The sequence below is a fragment of the Tenrec ecaudatus genome, unplaced genomic scaffold, assembly GCF_050624435.1.
Source record: "Tenrec ecaudatus isolate mTenEca1 unplaced genomic scaffold, mTenEca1.hap1 Scaffold_1879, whole genome shotgun sequence".
Taxonomy (NCBI): domain Eukaryota; kingdom Metazoa; phylum Chordata; class Mammalia; order Afrosoricida; family Tenrecidae; genus Tenrec; species Tenrec ecaudatus.
The window spans coordinates 14,733-40,203 of NW_027458154.1; the positions used below are offsets into that span (position 1 = coordinate 14,733).

A 25,471-nucleotide genomic window follows, 5' to 3' on the forward strand; every position below is an offset into this window, starting at 1 on the left:
GACAAACAGCAGAAAAGTAGGTGAAGTGAGACAGCAGACAATGCAAAATATGAAAATCATAATTTATAATTTATCAAGGTTCATGAAAGAGGGAGAGTGGGAGAGGGAGGGGAAAATGAGGAACTGATATCAAGGGCTCCAGTACAAAGCAAACGCTTTGAAAATGATGATGGCAGCATATGTACAAATGTGCTTGACAATGGATGAATGCATGAATTGTGATAAGAGCCCTAAGAGCCCCCAATAAAAGTATTTAATAAAAAAGAAAGCATTAGTATTGTAAAGCATAATACCTAGATTTTGGAGAGCACAATCAACTCCTCAAGCATGGGAGACTTCCTCTAGTTTTTGGAAGATGCCCTGGAAACGTCCCGATGTGTTATGCAAATTCACAGACAGCATTGGCTTCTCTGGGTATGTAGAGACCTTCAGCATCTACAGAACTTCTAAGTTTAACTCAGTACCTTAAAATTCTTGGTGTGCAAAAGATTTGTGAAGGGAAGGCAAGCTTGATTCAAGGCAAGACAAACCTGCAGGGAAGGAGCGAGACTCAGGAGCCGCTGTCATATTCAGCTCAAGGGGACAATTAAGGGAAGGTCTAGAAGGGGCTGGGGAGGGTTTTACTTTTAGCATATGAATTTTCTTTTCCAAAAGATAATTTAAAAGAGAATTAGACAAGGGAAGCTTGTGTCAGATTAAATATATATTTCTAGGGGAATATTTATTTAACTGCATCAAGAAATGAATAAGCACCACACTTAAGGGGTGGAGAGGAGGAGGGCACATTTCAAGGCACTGTCTCTAACTGTAGGTTGACATTTCCATTAAGTCAATTCTTTCTCTTAACAACCCTATAGAATAGGGCTGCCCTTGTAGGCTTCTGAGTCTATAAATCTTCATGGGTGTGTAGAGAATTCTTCCCCCTGCAGAGCCATTGGAGATTTAGAATGACTGACCTTGCATTTAGCAGCACACTGCATAATGAACCCCACACGCAGGGCTTTCCAAGATATCTAGAACATTCTTATCTACTCTTGGAGTGACTCTCTTAGAAGTCATTCAACATTACTTATGACTATATAGGCAGAAGGTATGCAAATAGACCCCTCCCCTGCTGAGGAAAACCATCCAAGTCCCAACTCTGAAGCTCTTGGACAGTTGCTCCACCTCTGGAATTCCAAGGTACCCCCATTCAAGACTGAACAAATCAAGTCACAATGGAATCTCTATTGAGCTCAATTTTCCTTTTTGGAATTTCAAAAGATGCTTTGATGCAGAGAAAGTGTGCATGAGGGGGCATGAGTGAGAGGCAGTAAATATGATTTTCAGGATCAGGATGTCTGTGTGTTTGCAGGTGTCCAGTGTGAGGTGGAGCTATGGCATCTGAGGGAGACTTGAGGCAGTCGGAGGCTTCTCTGATATTCTCCCGTACAGTCTCTGCATTCATTGCCTGTATTTATAATATACACTGGATCTGCCTAGCCCCAGAGAAGGGGCGGCAGTGGGTTTCATACATGAATAGTGTTGGTAGGACTCTCCGAAGGGCCAATTCACCATCTCCAAAGACAATGGTAAGGACATACTATAACTTCAAATGGACAACCTGAACTTCAAGGACACAGTTTTGTATTTCTGTGCAAAAGATGCACAGTATGGTAGTTACATAATCTGGTGTGAATTTGGTACTTCATAGGATAAAGAGGGAAGGGTTGGAGTCTGTCAATTGGATCATAGCCAATGAAGCCTCTGCGTGGGCATGGCCTTCTGAGAATTCTGGGAAATCCCGTATTCCATCTTGGAGGTGGAAGAGAGATTCTCTAATCCCTGGGAGACACCCTACTGACAAGGGTGACTCTCTGTGAGACATCCCTGAATAGAAGCCACATGGACCTACCCCATGCAGCCCTGGGTTCTGGAGAAGACATGTAGAGACCCGTCTCCGCTGAAAAGCTTACAATGCCACTGGATCCAAAGACTTTCTGCCCACTGGCCTGTGACCATCTTGCATTCTGGATCATTGTATGTATTTCATAAGTATGAAGAGGAATTTATACATTGGTATCCGACACATGGGCTAATAATGGACTTATGGGCTTGGCCCTAACTGGGGTTAAGATGCTTTCTAAATGTACAATTGCCCTTTATATTAAATCTCTTATACACAATATACGTGTGTCTATGGATTGGTTTCTCTAGTCTACCCAGACCAACGCACACAGTGAGGAGAAGTCAGAGTTAACCCAGACATGAATGTACCCTAGTGGAAGAGGTTAGGCTGCAGGAACCCCTCAGGATCTGCAGAGCACAGGACTCAGACCCAGGAGTAGGTCCAAATGGAGCTTCACTACTGGCTTCCTGTTGTGTCTGGGGATTCTTCTCCTTCTCAGCATCCCTCAGGGAATCAGTGCATCTCCTCCCGTCTTTCTGAAACACTCACCCAATCTCCCTCTGATGATAGGATGATTTCAAACTTAGCTTGTTTCGTTTTTCCCTTGAATTGTCTCAAATTTCCCATGTAATTGGTAATTCCTGCATCTAGGACAAATTCTGTTCAAATCATCGGCTTCATCAAAAACTTTACCCCTTGCTTTCAATAACCCTCCTGTATTCCCTCCTTCCTCGGGATAACAGTCCCTGCTGTGCAAAGGATCTCACTTTATTATCTTTGTATGTGTGTGTGTGTGTATATATATATATATATTTCCACACAACATACTACATGAACTTACCACCAGTAGCCCAATCCTAGATCAAGTCACCTCTCTCCATTCATCCAAATGGAGACTTTCTTCTCTGAGTTCATTCATTTTATTCATTCACAGCTCCTGTCTGTCCTTGTCCACCACAGGCTAATTTGAGAGTCAGTGTTTTTTTCTCCAAAGGCTGTTTAATTTAGCAGTTGTGCATATTGATACAAGAGTAGGAAAAGGGAGATAAGACACATTTTATGCTTAGTCTCAACATGCCTCCACAGACCTCACCTCCCTTCCTGCCCTATGTCCCCTTGTGCATGGGCTATAAGCATCCTATTCTGTACAGGGCACCCACAGGTTCCCTTCAAGTTCTGTCAGAATATCCTTCTCTAGAGACATGCCCAGGGACTGATTTTCTGTCAATCAGTACTGTGACTGCTGTAGTTATGATCACATATTTCTGAGTCAGGCACACACAGAGGGAAAGGCTATGGGTACCCAGACACATACACCCATACAGGGAGAGGGCGGGGCTCAGGGGTCACTCAAGCCCACAGATAACAGGGACCCTCAGGGGAGAAATGTAGAGGAGCCTAAGAAGGATTAGTAAAATTAGGTACCTATTTCCTCTACCTGCAGAGAAAATGTCTCTGCCACACACCTCCACATTCTTGTAGCTCAGTGTGTATATTCTTGTATGCACTTTGTCTGTTTTTTTGTATGTGCTAGTACACATGAACTACTCTGTGCCTTAATATGTTATACTATGTGACAGAACTTGTAGTCTGTTCTGCATTGATTCTATTATTATAATTCTAGTATATTTTAGTGTGTCTTTGTGGGTTTTTTTCTTAAGTAAATGCATGTATATTTATTAATCTGAGGGTATTGTATGAAGATTTGTTAGTTCTAGTATATGTGCTGATTTGTTCATAGTAGGCATGTGTATGTTAATATGACTGTTAAAACACAAATGTCATTATGTGAGTTTCCTGCTTGCGTGTGTTCAGTCCAACCCATGTGAGCTCTTCAAACTTTATGAGCTCACATCTCCTTGAATAAAATACTTTATTGAGTGTTAAGAAATTACTAAGCATGGGGGAATCCATTAGAGGCCCATAGTAATATGCACAGCAGAGTACGCTAATCCGTGAAACTTCTTTTTAAAGTGGACAATAAGAAACAGAAGGACATGAACAGCAAATCCTAGAGGTGAACTAGTCAATGCAGAGACATCCTTAACTAGGAAACAGGCCCAGAGGGATGTTTATTTTCTCCTCTCTGAAGCTCTTGTGTTTATGGATGGCAATGATAAAGCCTTTGTAAAAGAATGCACGCTACACTCAAAGGATGTCTAGTTGTAGGTACATGGGTGATGCCAAGAGCCAACGTGAATGCAGAAGTTTAAAGGTAAATGAGATGGATCAAGGAAAAGGATGACTTATCTTCCATCATCTTTGCCCAGAGAATGGGGTTCAAGCTCTCTAAATAAGGTTAACTGATGAAAAATAACACAAACTATTGGAGAGGGCTTACTCCTATTCCTTTCAAACAGCTAAAAGAACTCAAGGTTGCTTGTGCCCAATATGGCCCAACTGCCTCTTTTACTCAATCTTTATTAGATACACTTTCCTTCGAGGTGCTTCCCGCCGCAGAATGGAAACAATTGGCTTTTGAAAATGCAAATACTGCCTGCCAGGCAGCGCTGAGACCTTTTGGAAAAAAGGGCAACCTGTCCGATTATATCAGACTATGCTCAGACATTGAACCTTTCTTTACTCAGGGGCTTGCGATAGCAGCTGCTTTGTAAGGAAAAACAGTAAAGGAGGGTTAATGATACTATGGAACTTATGGGAGCCCTGCAGGCTGGGCTCCCTTCCCCCTCTGCTATTCCAGCCAATACATATAAGATCATTTTAGATTTAAAAGATTGTTTTTATACCACGCCCTTGGATCCAAAATATTGTAAGAGATTTGCCTTTAGTGTCCCTTCCACCAACTTCAAAGAGCCTATGAAGAGATATCATTGGCTTGTTTTGCCTGGAGGAATGGCCCCAACCCGCTATTAATATGGGGAGGAGGGCATGTTTGGGTTTTTACACAGGATGCTGATGGAGCATGGGGGCTGCCTGAATGGTTGGTGCAGTTTGCAAACCATGCAGATGGTAATTTGCCTCAGAGTGCTTCTGGGGACATGGCTCAGTGAGAAGTACTAGGCTTAAGTTTCTGATCCACCACTCTTACTTCCTGCTGTCTGGGAAGGTCTGGAAATCAAGATGTGGGTTAATGACTCACGCCCTCCCTGTACAAAGTGAAGGAAATGTTATTCCACCCACTCCACAGTCTTTTTCCTCATGTAGACTAGAGATTCAAAAGAATAATAAAACCATATTGTGGAGATCGTGTCTCACAGACAAGCCCATCAGGTATAACGTCACAAAAGAGAGATATATCATCGATTGGTCTGTTAACCAGGACAATACTAAAAAAAAAAACACTGCCAAATGGGAAAAGGGGCTGTCTGCAGGGCTTTGGTGGTCAGATTTGGGTTTTCCACAAACTCAGTGGTGGAAAATAGGGGCTGCTTAGGGGGACATGAAGCTTATGGGCCCTACCTCCAGACCACAGGGAAATGTTACTGCCTGCGTACCATCGCCTTATGTACTTTTGGCAGGGAATATTACTATAGATCATGATGACTCTAAGTTTAACAGGTCTTGTAATAACTGCAATTTGTCTAATTGTATTACCTGGTCCCCTGAAGGTATTGTCATCGCCATTTTATATCAACCTTCTTTTGTTATGCTGCCAGTGAATATTACTGGGCCTTGGTATTCAGAAAGAGGGTTACAGGTATTAGAAGAGACTGAAAAAGCATCAACCAGATTTAAGTGTTTTGTAGGTTTGCTTATAGCAAGTATTTTAGCTATATTAAGTTTAGGTGCTACTGCTACTACTGCAGCAATTGTACTTTCACAAATCTTACAAACTGCCCACTGTGGAAATGAATTATCCAAAGATGTGACTAATGTTTTGGGTACTCAAGAAGATATAGACAGGAAGTTAGAACAAAAAGTAAATGCTCTTTATGACATGGTCATGTATTTAGGAGACGAGGTGCAGGGGCTTAAGGCCAGGTCTAGTCTACAGTGCCATGCTGTACATACATGGATCTGTGTTACACCTAAATAGTACACTAACAGTCAGTATAGCTGGATTAAAGTGTAGAATCATCTTCAAGGTACTTGGCACAATGCTAATGAGTCTTTAGATTGATTACAACTCCATCAAGAAATATTAGCCATAAAAGATGCTAAGTCTCTTTATTTTGATGTCGACAAGGTTGCTGAGGATTGGCTCCAGCATTTTCAAGATTCTTTCCCTTCGTTAGGAAATCTCAGAGGCCTACCTCACATGCTTTTTCTCTAGTCACAGCGGGAGTGTGTGTATTGTTTATCTTATGCATACTCCCTATGATACTGCACAAGGTTATGGTTGAATTATTGGCTTTAGGAACAAAATTACAGGAAGTACACCTGCATACTTCACTCCCTCCCCAAACAGGAGTATAAGGCAGAGGCTGGTTAGTCAGACGGGTAAAATCGAGTCTGAGTATTCCAACCTAAGACAGGTCATAGTCTCCTGCAGACAGTGACTGATGACGGGTAAGGGCGATTTCAGGACTTCACAACCTAAGACAGACACAGTGATCTGCTGACGTTTTGAGTAAAGACGTCTTCAGTAAATAAAAAAGCGGGGGCTGTTGAAGGCCATTAAGACTCAGCTTTGAAACAGCTGATAACTCTCATGAACTATGTGTCAGTGTTTGCTGATTTCTTCTGTGACTTTACGTTTTGAACATACTGTTAAGAACAAGAACAACAAAAAAAAAAGAACAAGAAAGTATGCAAAGTCTGGGAAGATACGTTGTTTAATTTTCTCAGGGATGTCTGCCTTGGCAGAAGACAAAATTGCTATGTGTAGCAAATGTGCTTGCTTAACAATGAGATAATAAACCCCGGGTTGTTTCTGCATGGATAAAAGGAGTATGTAAAACAAACCCGAAGCTTCAGTATTCACTGTTGCCCTCCCAATACTTTTAATCTCTTCTTTTTACCCTAATAATCATTCCCCCTCTTTCAGGACGGTTTGACTCCTGAGCTGGCTACGACAGCCCCTCCTTGATCAAAATTCTTCATCTAAAGCTTGAGTAAATTTTAACTCCTTCCAGAAAAAAATTGGTTGGTGTATAGAAAAAAGACCAAACAAACAAATATCCTGAATACTGAAAGTATAACAGTCAAGAGATCAATCATTGCATTAGATAAATCTGCTGAACAATGCCTCTTTAGAGTATTGAAAGGAAAAGATATTACCTGGAGGACTGGTTTCACCTGACCAAAGCAGGCTATTGTCAATTGACTCTTGTGCATTTGAAAGATGAACAAAGGAAGGCTGAAGAAGAATGAATATATTAGAATTGTAGTTCTGGACAAGAATGTCCCACATACCATGGACATGCAAAGGACAAACAAGTCTGTTTTGGAAGATGTAATGTCAGAGTGCTACTTAGAGGCAAGGATGGTGAGAGTTCATATTATATACTTTGGACATATATCAGAAAAGATCATTCCTCGAAAAGGATATTTTGTTTGGTAAAGATGACGGGCAGTGAAAAACATGAATCCCACTACCAAATGGATTAACAAAGTGACTGCGACAAATGATTCACCAAACCCGAAGAATTATATTCCTGCTCAAATTGCCTAATGCACAGAGAGGACCATAGGGCCATCCCAATCACAAGACACGGCATCCCTTAATGACCCACAGCGCTATGAGGGACAACACTGTGGCACACTGTGGGAAATGTGCTCGATCTGACTTCACCACACTGGGGCAAAACTCTAAGGGCATGCAACAGAGCAGCAAGAGGAGCAAAGCAATGAAGTGCCCGGGAAATACAAAAAAACAGACTGAGTGGCCAAGGCATGGTACCACATCAGACTCAACCAACAGTAAAATACTCCTAATGATCAACGAACAAACCTGGAATGATTCTTAAGTCTTTTCTCTTTTTTTCCGGTGGTTGCTTCCTTTTTTGTTGTTGTTATTTTGTTCTGTCTTGTTTCTGTGCTTATTATTGTCTCCGCATGTCTATCTAGATAAGATTGGCAGGATAAACACACCAGAGGAGACAACAATGGGGCTGATGGTTCTGGGGGGGGCGGGGATAAAGGAAACAGGGAAGTGGGGGAAAGGAAGTGGCTGTAAGCCTGGGGTCAAGGGCACAACAAGTGATCTAAAATCGACGTTGAGGAGAGTGTAGGATGCCTGGTAGGGCGTGATCAAGGGCAATGTAATGAGAGGAATTACTGAAAACTGATGAAGGCCAAACATGATAGTGGGACAAGAGGAAAGTAAAAGGAAATAGAGGAAAGAAGTAGGAGACAAAGGGCATTTATAGAGTTCTAAATACAGTCATTTACATATGTACACATATATATGACAAAAGGGTAACATATCTATGTAAATATATTTAAATTTTAAGTATAAAAGTAGCAGATAGACATTGGACCTCTACCCCAGTACTCTCTCAATGAAAGAAGACTTTGTTCTAATAACCTGGCATTCCATGATGCTCAGCTTCCTGACACAATCGATTAAGACAAAATGGTGCAGAAGCAAATATGGTGAAGAAAGCTGATGCTGCCTGGCTATCAAAAGATATAGCTTCTGGGGTCCTAAAGGCCATCAAACTGAGAAGCTACAAAGTCCACATGGAAGAAGCACACAAGCCTGTGTGATCATGAGGTGTCAATAGGATCAGGTATCTGGCATCAGAGACACAGAACAAAAAATCCTATCAATTTGAAAGAGGGGTAGTGTGGAGTGAGACCCAAAGTCCATCTGTAGGCAATTGGACACCCCCTTACAGAAGGGTGTGTTACACAGAAACAAAACCAGGACACTTGTGAATATATATAGATATGTGCATACATACATCTATTACATATACAATATATAATCATTATATATAAAACCATTATATATTATTATATATTCTATATAATGGATAGACATATAAAGCACAAAAGAATAGAGCAGCTAATTTGTTCACACAGCTGTCCAGAGTGCTCAGTTCAACTCACTTCCGTGAAACATTTAATATACTGGAAGTCCTTCAACTCATGAGGGCCACTGGGTCCAAGGTCAAGGAAGCAGACAGGTGAGTCTTATGTACGGCAATGCAGGCAGTCTGGACACAGGCAGCAAACAAAGGGCAGATCATCAACAAAGAGCAAGAAGATAGGATCCAACAGTCCCAAGCTCAAGTGATGCATACATCAGCAACATGATGAAGCACTTCTCAAAGGAACCTCAAGCTCTAGCGACATGATCCACAGGTTGTTAGGCCAACACTTAGTGTAGCTCACAAGTTGTGGCAGAGAACTAGCAGGCGCACCCTGATCTGATGAGAAGAGTGCAAGAGAGAGAGAGGCACGGTTTGCCTAGCCATTTATCTCTTTGCCCTCCAATCAAACTGCAACATTATTTATACCATGTTCCTATGAGCCAGGTTGGCACAATAAACTAACCTATCAGAATGGGTCACAAGGATGAGCCAGTTAGGGTTCAGTATAACACCTATGAAACATACAACTTTTCTCTAGTTGTTTAGTGCTCCCCCCACCCCACAATCATGACCCCAAATCTACTGTACGAAACTGGCTAGACCAGAGAATGCACATGGGTACCGAAAAGAGCTAGAAACACAGGGAATCAAGGGCAGATAAACCCATCAGGACCAATAATCAGAGTGGCAATACCAGGAGAGTAAGGGGTAGGTGAGGGGTGAAAGGGGAAATGAACACAATGATCTACATATAACCCCTTCTCAGGGGGATGGACAACAGAAAAGTGGGTGAAGGGAGACATCAGACAGTATAAGACACGAAAAAGCAATAAAAAATTATAATTTATCAGGGCTTCATGAGGGAAGAATAAAATGAGCTGATACAGCGCTCAAGTAGAAAGAAAATGTTTTGAAAGTGATGATAGCAACATGTACAAATGTGTGTAACACAATTGATATATGCATGGATTGTAATACAAGCTGTACAAGCCCCTGATAAAATGAGTTAAAATAAATAAATTTTTAAAAAACATGCGTTCATCCTCAATTATGAGGATGGCACAGGAGAGTGCAATGTTTTGTTCTGTTGTGCAATGGGTCCCAGTGAGATGGCACTGACTCAATGACAGATGATATGACAACAGTCTCAGAAACCACAAATATACACCCAGCGCAAACACAAAGACATTAGTGTGTTATGTTTACAAAAGATATTATTTCTCTCATGAAAAAAAGGGAAGAGGTTTCTTCAGTTAAAAAAAGTTGGAACAAACAAGGTGACAACAAAATCACTGAGGCATTTCCACCCCTCATTAGTCCATTCTTTTGGTGAGCTGAAGGCAGTTCTCTAAGGGCCTCACAGCATGCCAGGTGGCAGAGTACTTTCAGGAACATGGGCTCTAGTCTAAAACAACACACTCACTAAGTGGTGAGCAGCTATTTGTCTGTCTAGGAAACTGTAAATCATGCAGTCCTGTACACTGAGGGTTCAGCTGGAAGTTCAGAGGATCCAGCAGAGCAAGAGACTGACAATAATTACTCACTGGATTGCAGGATGCTTAGAAGGTCTATAATCAATTGAATCAAAATAAAATTTCTTGAGAAACTTCCAGCCTAACTGTAAGATAGATGAAAACTAAAAATTCTGGCAGCTAGAGTATTCACATAAGATTAATAAGCACTTTTTTACTGTTTTGTTGCTTAAGTTCAACTTATTGGGTTCCAACATAACAATAGTTTTTAGAGCACTTAGTAACATTTTCTATGAGACAAGAAATAACCTGATACCCATGTCAGATGACGATATTTTAAGAAAACTATAGACGAGTGTTGATAATGGATCTGAATGAAAAAGTTATTTTTAAAATAGGAAACTGAGTCAGACAATATATTAAAATAAGCATGCATCAAGATTAATTCTAATTCATCCCAGAATTGATTTAACACAAGAAAATGAACACTCAAATATGCCTAGTGATGGGGGAAAAGTCAATTATCTAAATTGACACAGAATGAATAATAAACAAAGTAAAAAGCTTTTCATGTTAAAAAAAAACAACTACAAATCTAACATGAAATAGGTAAAACTCAATATGCTAATATACATTCTTGTAAAAAAAACTTTGAAAATGTCACATGTAAGAGAAAGAGAAAAAAGTTCACCCCATCGCAGAATCAGGATAAACATACATATCCATTTTCACCACTCATATTAAAAATGATACTAGCTAGATTGATCAGAAAAAAAGAATTAATAAAAAGAAGAAAATGACTTCCAAAAAGAAGAAAAGAAAATTCCTTATTCATCATAAATTGAAGATGTCATGTAAAAAAGTTGCCAATTGAAGGCAAACAAGCGGCCATCTAGCTCGGAAACAACAAAGCCCACAGAGAAGTGCGCAACCTAAGCGAATACAAGGTGTTGAACGGACCAGGTGGCAGACACCAAGAACAAAAACCATCATTGTGTGATCACCTTCCTCTAATCTCTGGGGGATGGGCAATGGGAAGGTGGGTGAGGGGAGAGGCCTGGAAGTATAAGATAACATAATAATTTATAAACTATTAAGGGTTCATGGGGGAGGGGAGAGCGGGGAGGGAAGGGAAGGGATAAAAAGGAAAACGAGCTGATTCCAGGAACCCAAGTGGAAGGAGAATTTTGAGAATAACGAGGGCAACTAATGTATAAGGGTGCTTTACTCAATTGATATATTTATGCATTGTGATAAGGGTTGTATGAGCCCCAATAAAAAGATTTATTAAATTTTTTAAAAGTTGCCAAATAGGTCATAAATACTATATATAGGTAGTAAATGTTAAAATGTTCTAGGCAACATTTCAACACACAAAAATACTTGGTACTTAAATCCCTAATGATAAACTGCTAATCTCCAACTCCCAAACCATTAACCCTTACATATTAAGATGCTGACCATCTTTCAAACACACCTATACCCTTCTAAAACACAAGAGGAGGAGGAGGTGATGCTGTTTGCCAGAGAGCAGGGAGAGCCGGCCAGCCTGCCTGCAGGGCTAAAATGGGCAAAAGCAGTACTAGGAGATTTATATATGCAGTTAGCAGGTAGCACACATTTTGCCCTAACAAAACTACTGGTAAACATCCTTAGTTGTTATCAAAAAGGATACTACAAAAACGTGTATGGTACACACACATGCACTTATGTACACACCAAAATCACATAAATAATGAAATTGAAAATAGATTTTTGTGTGTGTGAAACATTTTGAAACAATGATAAGATCTACAAAAATAAAATGGGATCCAACTCAACTATTCAAGTTTGTGAGACAGGTGGGAAAGCCTGGGGACCCCAGGGTGGGAGAGTGCCGACAGCGGGCCAGGGATCCAAACGGCATGCTGACACACAAGTGCACAATGTGAGCATCTCCAACCCATTTTCCTAACAGGACCTCCTCATTGACCACCTAGGTAGTGTCGAGAAAAACAAGTCCCCACTCAGTGGCTGGCCTACACACCTTTTCCAGCAGGTGGCTGCCCGGGGTTCAAGGCTAGGGGCGATCAGGGAGTGTGGAGGCAGCTCCAATCATTCCCTCTCACCTCCTTCCTCTCTCCTGTCCTCCCTCCTCTACTCCTGCCCCTCACCCCTCCACCCCCATCTTACAAGGAAGATTAGATCAAATCATCCGACATTGAAGGATTAAAAAGTGACATCACTATGAACACTTGGCCACCACAAGCCAGTTATCCCTGTGGTAACTTTTCCAACACTTCCTGCTGAAACCCCAACAGGTCAGAGGGATCTAGAGGTCCTTCTTTCATGGTCTAAATTCCTACTAAAAATCAAGATCCAGTGAGCTTCAACAATTTCTGCTCCAGGGGAGGTTTCTGTCCTCCCTCAGCTCGCCTTAGGACACCTACATTACCTTTACCAGGTGTACCGTCCCAGTCAAACAACCCACCTGACCCTGCTAAGTCCCTGCCTGCTCCAGGGAGGAGTCCCAAGGAGGCTGCAGCTAAGGCTCAAAGGGAGCACAGCAAGAAATGCCAATGCAGCGGCAAGGAGACCTACTGTGTGTTATGTGCACAAGATGCTCCAGTAGGTCCACTCAGACTCCAGTATCTCGTTCAGGGCCATGAGCGTTGTGCACTCGTTGATCAAAGACACCTTTGGGCACATCGCCGACCAGGCATCTCAACTGGCACCTTCCAAACTACTCCACCATCACAGCCTGCGACATCCTGGTGACCATGAGCCTGCTGCTGCCTGGACAGCTGGCAGAGGCGCCTTGGCCAAGGGCCCCAGGGCCAACGCCCACTACACCAGCCCCAAATAAATTGTCCTTCAGCCTCACAACGTTCAAACGCCAAGGGCCCATTTCAGGGTCACTTCCAGTTTCATCCCCCAAATAGAGGTTGAACACCTTAACATTACCTTGTTTTTGGTTCCTTTGTTTCAGTTTGGTTTTTGATTCTTCTGTGCATAGTTTAGTTAGATTACTTTTGTGATGGAGAGCATCTTTCTTTCTTTTTAACATGTTTTGGGGCACTTAATCCACATATCCCACATAATCCCACAATTCAGCCATCTTAAGCATTCCACAATCATTACCACAATCGATTTCACATCGTCTATTTTCCCACTATGATTAAATCGCCTTTAAGCAGACTTATTAGTCACCTTCAGTTGTAGTGTTCAGTCCCCTCAATCCTTCATTCTTACTCCCCAAGTCCCCTCACCCTCCCCAACTCCGCCAGCGACCCACCCCGACCCCACCCAGGCATCCTTACAGACACTCGCATGTTATTTCATCTCTAGGCATCCACTCCTTTTGTGCTTCACAAACTGAACCCAACAGAAACAATAAAGAATAGAAAGGAAATGAAATGGGAATGATTTTAAAAACCTTAGTAATATATAGATAGAAATAAAAACAAAGAGTAAGAAGAAAGGGCGGCCACCAATATTTTAAAGCCAGGGAAGACGTTTCTGTCACGGACCAGCAAGAGATCTTGCGCCTAGAACAGACTCTGGTCGGGTCCAGAGAGAGGTCAGCAGAACAAGATCCCCGGCTCACCTTTGAGCTGAGGAGGCGCAAGGAGTCTCGGGAGGAGGCATCGCTGTGCGGAAGGAAACAAGGGAGGGGGGTTAGGAGACCCGCAAAGAGAGAATCAGGGAACCCCGAAGCCCCAAACCCCAGCCGGGATCCCCTTTCTCCAACAGGGACTCCCACCATGAACCACAACCAATCTGAAAGCAGGGAAATAGGACCGGCCTTGGGGACACCCGCCCACCTCTCACCAAGAGAAGCGCTGGCAGGGTTCCTGGGGGAGAGAAAGGGCGCTTGCACCCTAGTCAGCTGGACTAAAACAGCCTCCGCCCACATACATGTCCCGGAGCCCAGAGCCTCCCACCTGGGAGCGCCGGCAACAGGGTGCTCAGGCTGTGGGCGCTTCTCTGGCACCGCAAGCAGAGCACCGACAGTGGAATCCTTGCAGTGAGTTGCAGTTCAGAATAAGACACCGCCACTTCCGGCCCTGTCTGGGCGTGACCCGGGGTGGGAGGAGCTGGCGGGGTCAGAGAGGGGTAGGGGTCTGCCTTCACTTCCTCTCAAGGCAGCTCTTTCCCCGCCCATTTCTGCTGAGATGCCAGCACAGGCGCCTGGTGAGGGGGTGGGCGGGGCCTGGCCGGCTTGGGGCGGGGCTCGGGGAGGAGCCAGAGAGGAGAGAGGCGGTCCACGCCAAAGGGTCCACACCTGTGGCTGAAACTCCAGCGGCAAAGACTCAGATAACAATGGCTGAGGCACCAGTAATTTGGCCCTTTGCAGAGGGAGTGCATGGGTGACATGGTTGAGATAGAACCATGTACGTTGGGTGTGGATGTGCATCCTCCTAACAAACTGGAAACACCCAAACCCCCAACTCTGCCAAAGTGTTAATGGGGCTGAAGCAAGAACTGAGGGTCCCTGCTTAACATATGAGTTCAAACAGTTACCGTACCATGGGCTCAGAAGATAAAGGGGGGCCTGGCCTCTATCACTTTCTGTTTATAAGGACAGGACTCCCTCATATGCAAATTATCTTTCAGGCACTAGGGTACAATTTCACCCTTGGGGTGGGAAAACTATCAGTTCTCTTCAGACAGGGCTGTGGGTCTCTTGGGAAACAGAGCTGTGGTCTAAAGATGCTATTGCTGTGTGTTCTGCTGTGCCTGTGACAGTTCCCCAAGGTGAGAGATTCAGATATCCGACCTGGGTCTATGGAGATAGTTGTGACTGACATGGAATTTTCTTTTTTTAATTTGCAGGCGTCCTGTCCCAGGTGCAGCTTCAGGAGTCGGGTCCAGGACTGGTGAAGCCCTCCCAGAAGCTGTCCCTCACCTGCATTGTCTCTGGTTTCTCCATAACAAGCAGTGGTTACCCGTTGGAGCTGGATCCGCCAGACCTCGGGGAAGGGGCTGCAGTGGATGGGGTGCATAGATTATGGTGGTAATACAGGTTATAACCCGTCCTTCCAAAGCCGACTCTCCATCACCAGAGACACATCGAAGAATCAGTTCTCCCGGCAGCTGAGCTCCGTGACCGCTGAGGACACGGCTACGTATTACTGTGCAAGGAGCACAGTGAGGGGAAGTCAGTGTGAGCCCAGACACAAACCTCCCCTGCAGGGAAGACACTGGGCAGCAGGGGGCGCAGAGAACCCAGCCTTAGACAGGCACAGATGGATGACAGGGAGGATTTCCTGTTGGAATTAGGGCTTTCTCACTTAACTCTTAGCCTCCCCTGGCACAGGTTTTCATTTTGCCATCTTTTTATCTATTTTACATTGGGATGCAAAGTTCAATGTCAGTAGTTTGAAATCACCAGCTCCTCCAAGCGAGAAAGATGAGGCTGTTTGCTCCTCCAAAAGATTAACAGTGTCTGACACCCTACGGAGCAGTTCTACTCTGTCCTAGAATCACTGTGATTCGGGATTCAACGATGCCAATGGCTTATAGTTATCGAATTTCTGAATTTGCATCTTGTTTTGTTTATTTATGTCCATTAATTTGTTTTCTGTGTATTCTGCATTGTGTTTAATCATACTTCATATTATTATCAGGAATTGTTCTATTTTTAAAAATTGTTCTATTTTTTCCATCATCCTGGTCTCCACAAAACTTCATATATCGTATTCTCATTTTAATTATATCATCCTTTTCTGTGACATCTTTTATATTATTTTAAAAATCTTTCTTAACATGTTAATGGTTTTCCTTTTAAATATATTTTTCCTGATTGTGCTCCAATTTACAAGGTTCTTTTATAAAAATAACCTTATTCTCCCTTCAAGTTGAATTACTCCCCTTCTTGTGTACTGCACACATATAACTGTTGATTTCTGTTAAACCAGTGTCGGAAGTCACTGACAAAAGCTCAGCTCACACACAGGCTCTGTGTGCAACAGTAGTTTGCTCACAGAGAAGAGACAGAGCCGGCTCACCATCAGAGTAGGCAGCAGTCCTCACAGCCAGTGGTTTCACTCTGTGGCCAGTGCAGGGAGGGAGGTTTGCAAGCATCCCTCCTTTGTGCTGCAGTTGAAGAACAGCAAACATAGAGAAATAAGGCTGTGCTGTGAGCTGAAATCTCCTTGAAGGCAGGGAGTAGGTGTTTTTTGTTGTTTCTTGCTGTATTCAATATCATGCATATGACAAGCAGTTTGCGTGTTCAGCATGAGCCACAGGGCGTGTTGCAGGACACCAGCTACTAAAGAGTGCTTTTGGATCCAGAATATCCTGAGAAAGGCAGTCAACTGACAAGATCCTCACATTCCAGTAGCCAGACTGACACATCTGAAGCACACCTAGGTCTGTTATGGATTCCGAGGAAGGGCTGCTGACTGCACTTGGACTGCCTGCTTCCTCAATTTAAATTCTTATTGGAGTTTATCTCATGTATTTTGTCATTGGGGGATAGCATTCTTGAATTTCAGCGATATGTTTTTCTTTTTGATGGTAGATGAAAGCCAGAATTGATTAACATAAAGAGACAGCAAGTAGAATAAGGGTTTCTGGGACTACAGTGGAGTGGTGGTGGTGGTGGAATAAAGGGAGATGGTGCCACTAGTTGAGAAAGGAAGATGATGTTTTCAAGCTAATTGGGGTAGCAGTTGTATAATACTGCTTGATGCACTTGAACTACGGATGGATATGACAACTGCATTTGCTCCCAATAAAACAGATTTGGAGGAAAAGTGAGACAATAAATAAAATATTAAATAAAGAATATTTATTCCATTGCTAACACTTTTTATAAATTCAAATTTCTGGCTTATATCATAATCTCTTTTCTGATTGAATATTTTAGCTAGTCTTTTGAAATGTTGTACCAGCAACACTCTCCATCAGTTTCTAATTGTGAGTAAAAAATGAAAACTATGTCATATTCTAAGTTATTTTTATCATATATGTGCTACAAAATAATATTTTCAACATTCTTCTCATACATAATTCAATGGAGAGGTACATAGTTTATTGTGCCAACCTGGCCGATAAAGACTTTTGGGGTCAATTGAAGGGCCGAGGGATAAATGGCTTGGTGAGCCTCGCCTTTCTAGTTCTAGGGTCACTTGTTTTCTGATGGTCAGACAAGGGTGCAGCTGCCTTAGACAGTTCACTGCTTCATCTGGCAAGGCTCACTTCCTGCAAGAACATCCCTTAAGAGAAGCTGCATGGACCTACCCCCATGAAGCCCTGAGTGCTAGAACAGCTGAGGGGTGACCCTGCCTGTGCTGAGATGCTTACACATTCTCTTACTTGGCTTTCTTCCTGCCATCGACCTCATTGTGCATGTTTTGTGAGATGGAAGAAGACTTTGTGGATTGGTGTTGGGCATATGGGCTAATGTTGGAGTTGTGGGCTTGGGTACCACTGAGTTAGGATGTTTTCTTGATGTGCACTTAACCTTTATATAAAACTCTCTTATACATATGAGTTTCTGTGGATCATTTATCTAATGTACCCAGACTAACACAAATGGCATTAGATTATTATTGTGTTCAACAATTACCAACAGCTGCAAAATTCCCTCCCAAAAGCATCACAGAAACCCATAAAAAGAATTCTCACTTGACAATTTCTTCCTTAACATGGAATAAATAACTCTATAACTCTCTTGCTTGAATTACTTTGAATAGAAATCTGCTTTAAGTATGGTTCCTATTTCTGTGGACAGAATGAACCCTAACCTCTGTTTAATACTTTGATTGTCTTTCAGGCAAATGTCTTTCTTGATTGATATTTTATTGTGGCATATATCTCATAACAATATCTATATAAATATCTACATGAATCGATCTCACTTCATTTCACTGCAACCAATTCAGAGTGTTCGCAACTTGTATCATTCTCTATGGCCCAAGCTTTTCACGGTGAGTGAGAGTCAGTGTGAGTCCAGACAGAAAACCAGTCTCAGGGAGAAAGCAGACTTGCATGGATGCTAAGGACCCACCAGCTCTGGACCAAGAGAAGACAGAAGTGAAGACAGGAGTCTGGGTAAGGACTGCAGTGCCTGGTCAGCTAGAACTGCTGTGCTGACCACTATGGTAGCTCTACTGCCCATGGCAGGAAACCTGCAGAGACAACTCCAGGTAATACTCCTGACCAAGAGTCTGAAAGCTCAGTACCAGAAAAGAATGTTGCTGAGGTACCCACAGATGTGGAAGACAGTGTAAGTCCAGGAAACGCCTCTTGCTGTTAGCAGGCGCCTCTCAAAATACACTGAGCCCAATGCCCACCCTCGGTACTAACTCATGAGAGGATAAATGCACTTTTTCTTATTTCTGTGGTTTCTTTTAACCACACAATAACCATATTGTTAGGAAACCTTTTATTCCAACTCTAAATCTAGAACATAGGGTTAAAGTATTTTTACTCCTTTCTAAATATTCTGAAATATCATAGGGCCAAGGAGCTTTATGGATGACATACTCTTGTTTCCCTATGTGTTCAGATGTATGGAAAGATTCAGGTAGGCCTGGTCTTGTTACCTAAACATCGTTAGGATAGAGATTGTCTTTAATTTCAATAGAACATCTGGGTATTTTGATGGAAATGACATAAAGCTACATTAAACATGAAATCTGCACAGATGTTTGTATGATTGCTAGAGTGAAGACCTCAGGGAGAAGACTGTATTCTCCCATGGCTGTCAGGGTAGCCAGCGCCTCACAAATCATCCCAGGTCTGGTAGGCACAATTGTACAGTGATAATAATTAAAGATTATAGTAAACTCATAGAGAAATACAGGCGATAGAAGAAAGAGTAAAATGATGGAATCAGACAAATTTCATGTTAGCATGCTCACCGTAGCCCCGCTCGGTGATTCCCATAGAGATGGGAGACCTGAGGGCAGGAGAGTGAGGGGAAGGAGAACAAGGGGAGAGGGGACACGGAAGCGAGGACCGCAGAGGAGAGCACCACGGGAGAGAGATTCTTTATTTCTAACCAAGATTTATATACCTTTGAGGGTGTGCAAGCCCCCTAATTTCAGGTAAAGACACACATCACAGGGAGGGGTCATACTATAGGTAATACAGTAATGAGAGGATGAAAATCTAGGGGTATACAGGCAATAGGAAGGGGAGGGATTGGGGTATACCTGTGCCAAGATGGACGGATCTCAGATTCAGGATGGCAGCCTAACTTTGGATGTCACTGAGCAGGTTTGACCACTTCTCTGGCTCTCCATGGAAACAATTACCTCCCACAATACGCTGGCAAATAGCCTCTAATGTTTGGCATATTTTTAGGGAAGACAAAGCTGGGGAAAAGTCTTTTTAGATTACACACTTGGACACCACCATTCTGCCCTTTCCACCTTTTTACATACAACCGCACCTCCCACATGCAAATACCTAATATGCATTCAGATGAAACCACAGCATACATGTACTTAAAGTCATATGCCTTCTCACCCTGGAGAGCATTCCTTTATCATGAATCTCAGCCACATGAACATGAATTGTGTATGGCTTTTCTTGTTTCTGGTGGCAACTCTGGGAGGTGAGTGCTTCAGAGATTCGTACATGAAGTCTGAGATTACAGCATTTGAGCACACGACTCACTGTGTTTGTCTTTATACCCAGGTATCCTGGCCAAGGTGCAATTATGAGTCAGGTCTTGGACTGGTGAAGCCCTCACAGACCCTGTCTCTCACCTGTACTGTCTCTGGATTCTCTTTAACCAGCTATGGTGTGTACTGGATCTGCCAGGCCCCAGGAAAAGGACTGGAGTGAGTTGGTGATATACGGGGTGATGGGAGCACAGACTATAATCCAGCTCTCCAGGCCCAAGTCAGCATCACCTGGGCACCTCCAAGAGCCAAGTTTATTTAAAACTGAGCTCTGTGAATCCTGAGGACACAGCCGTGTATTACTGTGCTAGAGACACAGTGATGGGAAGTCAGTGTGAGCCCAGACACAAACCTTAGTACATCAGGTCATGGTTTAAGCAGATGCAAGAGACTTAGGTCAGTGATGCTTTCCTCTCAGAAGCTGTGGTTCCCTCGCCTTGTCAGCACCTCTCTAGGGACCATTGTGCAGAGTGTGATTCTAGGGAATCTCCAGGCATCTGACCATACTTCTTTTTATAGGGATGGCCTTTATTTACCATCTACCCAAAGGCAGACTTCACAACAATATGTACTCAGATCTCAGTTTACAATTCAGGATACTAACTAGTGCCATTTGTTGTCAAGTTAAAAATATTAAAAGAAAACCAAACCCAAACCCACTGCCATTATTTCAATGCCAATTTATAGTGAGTTTCTGATTTTTACTGATGTAGAATCCCCTGTCTTTCTTCCATGGAGTGGCTAGTAGTTGCAAACTGGTGAATGCAAATCTTAGCACAATGCATAACCACTATGCCACCAAAACTCCTTATAAAAATATTAATGCAGTATAAAATTCTTATGTGAGCCTCAAATTTTCTCCAATCCATCAGCTGCATGTCCAATATTTTCATTCCAGTGAATACTCACAAATATATGTTTATGTAATAATTTTAACTTACAATAACCTGCATAATATTTTGTTAGGGATCTTTAAGTTGGCTTAAGTTCACAGTGATCACATGAACAACAGTGAGGTGGTTAGTTTATTGTGCAATGTAGCGGATAAACACGTGGTGTTAATTGAAGGGCAGAGTGCTAAATGGCTCGGTGAGCCTCATCTTTCTAGTTCTCGGGTCTCTTGTTTTCTGATGGTTGGACCAAGGTGCAGCTGCCTTAGCCAGTTCCCTGCTTCAGCTGGCAAGGGTTACTTCCTGCAAGACATCCCTGAGAAGAAGCCACATGAACCCACCCCAATGCACCCTAGATACTGGAGCAGCCATGTTGAGACCTCTGCCAGAGCTGAGATGCTTACACATTAATTGACTCAGCTTTCCTCCTGCAGTCGATGTCAATACATGTATTTTTGAGATGGAAATGGACTTTGTGGATTGGTGTTGAACGTATGGGCTAATGTTGGACTTGTGGGCCTGCGCAGCACCGGTTGGGGATGTTTTCTTGATGTGCACTTGCCTTTATATAAAACTCTCTTATACATATGAGTTTCGTTGGATTTGTTTCTCTAAAGTACCCAGACTAATACAAACAGGATGAAATACTGCCCGAAAGTGCGCCATCCTTACAATCATCCCTCTCTTTGGACTCATCATTGCAGCCTTAGGACAATCAGTCCCATTGAAAGTCTCTCACATTTTCATTGACATTCTACTTTACCAAGTACAAGATCATTCTCTGGGTTCTGGTTCTCCTTAATGTCATGCCCAAATAAGTGAGTTACAATCTTATTTGAATGATTACAAGAATTAAACAAGATGTGTTTACTCCAAGACAGACCTGCTTGTCCTTCAGGCAGCCCATGACAGATTTAATATTATTCTCTAACACCATGTGCTATTCTGGGTATACTAGAGAAACAAATCCAGGGAGAAACTCACATGTGTGTAAGAAAGAGTTTTATATCAAAGAGTATTTGTATATTAAGAAAACATCCCAGCTCAGATCAAGTCCATAAGTCCAATATTAGCCCCTATGTCTGATATCAGTCTATAAATTCTTCTTCAGATTCATGAAACACATGCAATGATGTAGATAACAGGCCGGTGGGTGGAAAGTCTTCTGGTTCTTATGGTGATGGAAGCATCTCAGCACTGTCATGGGTCTGCACATGGCCCCTCCAGTTCCAGGGCTCTAGCTGCATCAGTGTAGCTCCATGTGGCTTTGTAAACAGGAATGTCTCAACAAGAAGAGATGCTATCTGGGTCTGGCTTCCAGGGAGATATTCATCTCCTTTGCACCTACAAATGAAGTCATCAAGCTGAGATCTCATTGACAGGCTAGACTCCATCCCTTCCCAAGTTGACAAGAGATGATGAAACTGCCACAACATAACCCAAATGCATCAATTCCTTGATATGTCTTATGGGGTATTTGGCCATTACAGGAGTCACTCTTAGTTTTCACAATTCTGGGAGGTGTTTCTGGCACTGAAGACGGTGCCCAGGGTTACTACTAAAATCACACAATGCATTGGCCAGAATCCCATATTAAACACTCAAGGAACAAATAATAGTAATAGTATTGACCTAGAAGAACTCTACATAATGTCTTAAGACCAGTCAACATACACATAAATATTCACCTGTAGGAAGTAAAAGTAGATACATGTAAATTATATGTAGTAGAACCTGGACCACAAAACTATGTGGGCATGATTAAATGCTCAACTTCTAGCCAAAAGGTTGGCAGTTCAAAACCACATGGTGACTCAGTTGGTTAAAGACCTGATAAGGTTATCCCATCATTATTACAGAAAAGAAAATCCTTTCAGAGAGTTCTCTTTCATGTAGGGTCACTAAGAGTCTTTATGTTCCTGCACCCAAACAACCTTGGATGCTTAATGTTCTATAAATACGAAGACAAGACTTTTGCAACCAATATTTAACCAAGGCAAAATGAAATTCCACATAAGAACAATTATAAAGAGTGTAGTCTGTTACATATTTCCTTTTGCTACGGAAAATAAAACATATATCCTTTCCCTAGCACTGTCATTCAACTTTGGAAGAATATTGTGTCTTTTCATTTAATTTTGATGATGTTAAGTGCCACAGAATCAATTTCAAATCTCAGTGATTCAACGCAAAACAGAACTGAATAATGCCTAGTTCAGCACCATTATCACAATAAATATGTTTGAGCCCATTGTTACAGCCACTGTGTCAGTCCATCACCTTCTTCTTTACTGATCCCCTTTATCATTGATGATGTCTTTCTCAATGGACTGGTGTCATGATAACATGTTCAAGTACATGGAACTAAGTCTCACCATCCTTCATTCTAAGGAACTCCCAGGCTATGTTTCCCTCACAAGAGATCTGCTTGTTATATTGATAGCCCAGTCCATGGTACTTTCAACATTCTTTTCCAAAAGGTAAGTGAATGGCCATAAATTTGGTTATGGACCCCCTTATTCATAGTCCAGGGCTCATATTCATATAATAATATTGAAAGTATCACCACTTGGCTTCTCAAAGTGACATTTAAAAAGCCCTTAATATGGGCTTCTTAGTATAAAGATATACAGAGATGTGGTGATGTAATGGGATAAGTATTGGGTTGCTCACCACAAACCAGCCAACCATTCCTCCTAAGTAAGATGAGGTTGTCTTTTCCTGTTATTATTTACAGTCAGAGAATTTCTATGAGCAGCTTTAATCAATCTTATAAGGTTCCCATGAATCAGGACAGGTGCACTCGCAGTGGGTTTAGTTTTTGAGGAAGAGATCATTCATTTCCTAGCTCAGTTGCGTGGTTTACTGATTTTCCCTCAGTGCAGAAGAATGTCTGGCGTGTTCATAGCTCTCAGAACTCAAATGAATAAATTAATGCACACACTAGTGGATGCATTTTTTCAAATCAAACAATACAAGGTACACTGGAACTCGGATAATTTTATGATTGCAAATATTAGGATCTGGGAGGGTATAAATTCAGTGTATGCCTGTGGGCCACCCCACTCTCATTGCTTACATATCACTGCCATACAACGTGCTTCAAGAACCAGCTCTGGAGAAGCTTCCATGTGGAGCTGTGAGCCCTGTCAATTAGCACACTCTTAATAGTCATCCTCTGACCCCCTGATAACAGCCAGTAACACTCATAAGCAAAAGCCTGGTGTGGTTTATTATTTAAATGATATGAACACCCACCCCACCCTCAAGATTCCCCTCTGGAACCAGCAGAATTCCAGAGCCTGCTGTACCAGGGAGACTCTGATACAGAAAGGTCTGCTTGCATTCTTTTTCTCATTTTGATGGTACTGTGTCTCCCATTGTGTCAGTGGCAGGGAGATACAGTAGGTCACAGCAGTTTTAATGACAGGTGGGATATTTAATACTTGTTTTGTAAGTCTCCTTGTGTCCCGTCCAAAGTGAAGCTGCAGGAGTCAGACCATGAGGTGGTGAGGGCATCACAGACCCTCACGCACACTTGCACCATCACTGGGGACTCAGGCTCCAGAACCAGCGCTATTTGGGAGCAGATCAGGCAGCCCTGGGAGAGGCCCTGGGTGGATAGGAAGGAGCTTCTACAGGTAAGAGTGGTTTAGCGAATACACACCATCCTTCAGAGATCATCTATTCATCAACCCAGACACATCCAAGAACCAGTTCTCCCTGCACCTGAGCACTGTGGCCGTGGAGGACCCGGCTGCGTATGACTGTGCAAGAAGACACAGTGAGGGAAAGTTAATGTGAGTTCCCATATAAACCACCCTGCAGCACAGGGTTGGGGTTGACCTGAAGGGAATTCAGGGTAATGGGTGTGCTCAGGCCCAAAAAGCACAGGCCCAGGATCCAGGAGTAGGTGCAAGTGAGAGCACAAATAGGATGGTCTGCTGTGGTTTTTAGTTTATTTTGTTCAAACAAAATTTGGATTTTAGCAACAGATTTAGTAGGAATTCCAGTAGGAACCATTCTATTTTCTCTTAATGTAAAAGAAAACGAAGATGAAGCAGAAGTAGTAGAATTAGTAGAACAACAACGAGAAAGGGATTGCTGTAAAGCTTTAGAAAGGAAATAGTAGCATAAGGTAAAACGTTGTGGAAAGGGAAAACAAATATATTCCATGAAATAAGTGCTAAAAAGTGGTCAGGTGGAAAGCTGGAAAAACCAGGGGTAGAGAGTAGGGTTAGCCTCATTGGAGTTCACAATGACTGCTCTTCACTATAGTTTGCTGGGTCATTCAAGCCTGTGTCCTCAGGTTTCAATCCATTAATTTGCAAGGGGAAACTGTTTTCAAATCTCTCTTGAGTGGTTCATCTGCCTTTCCTTTATGAAGCATATTATGATTTGTGACCATTGGACTTATGTAGAAATAAATTCTTTTCAGCCTCTTCCCTAAAAACTGGTTGATTTATATTTAGAAAAATCAAATCAAGTGAGTCCATTCTGGGAGCTGTTTCCAGAGGAGAGTACCTTAGGAATTCAGACATGAGAGTGGGGAGATGCTCCTCTTGAACACATGGCTAACTGTGATTGTCCTTGTTACCTTGGGTCTATCTCAGGTGCTGGACCCCAAACATACAATTCACATCTGTCCAGTCACTTAAGA

At 42.5% G+C, this 25,471-nt stretch overlaps 1 long non-coding RNA gene across 1 annotated transcript; it reads right to left on the reverse strand.

Annotated features, from left to right (window-relative positions):
- Positions 1-13,887: 13,887 nt before the first annotated feature.
- On the reverse strand, positions 13,888-14,387 carry LOC142436263 (uncharacterized). Its single transcript, XR_012781837.1, has 2 exons — positions 14,225-14,387; positions 13,888-13,930 (listed from the first exon to the last, which is right to left on the reverse strand). It is a non-coding gene; the product is annotated as an uncharacterized LOC142436263 (long non-coding RNA).
- Between the last annotated feature and the right edge of the window lie 11,084 nt (positions 14,388-25,471).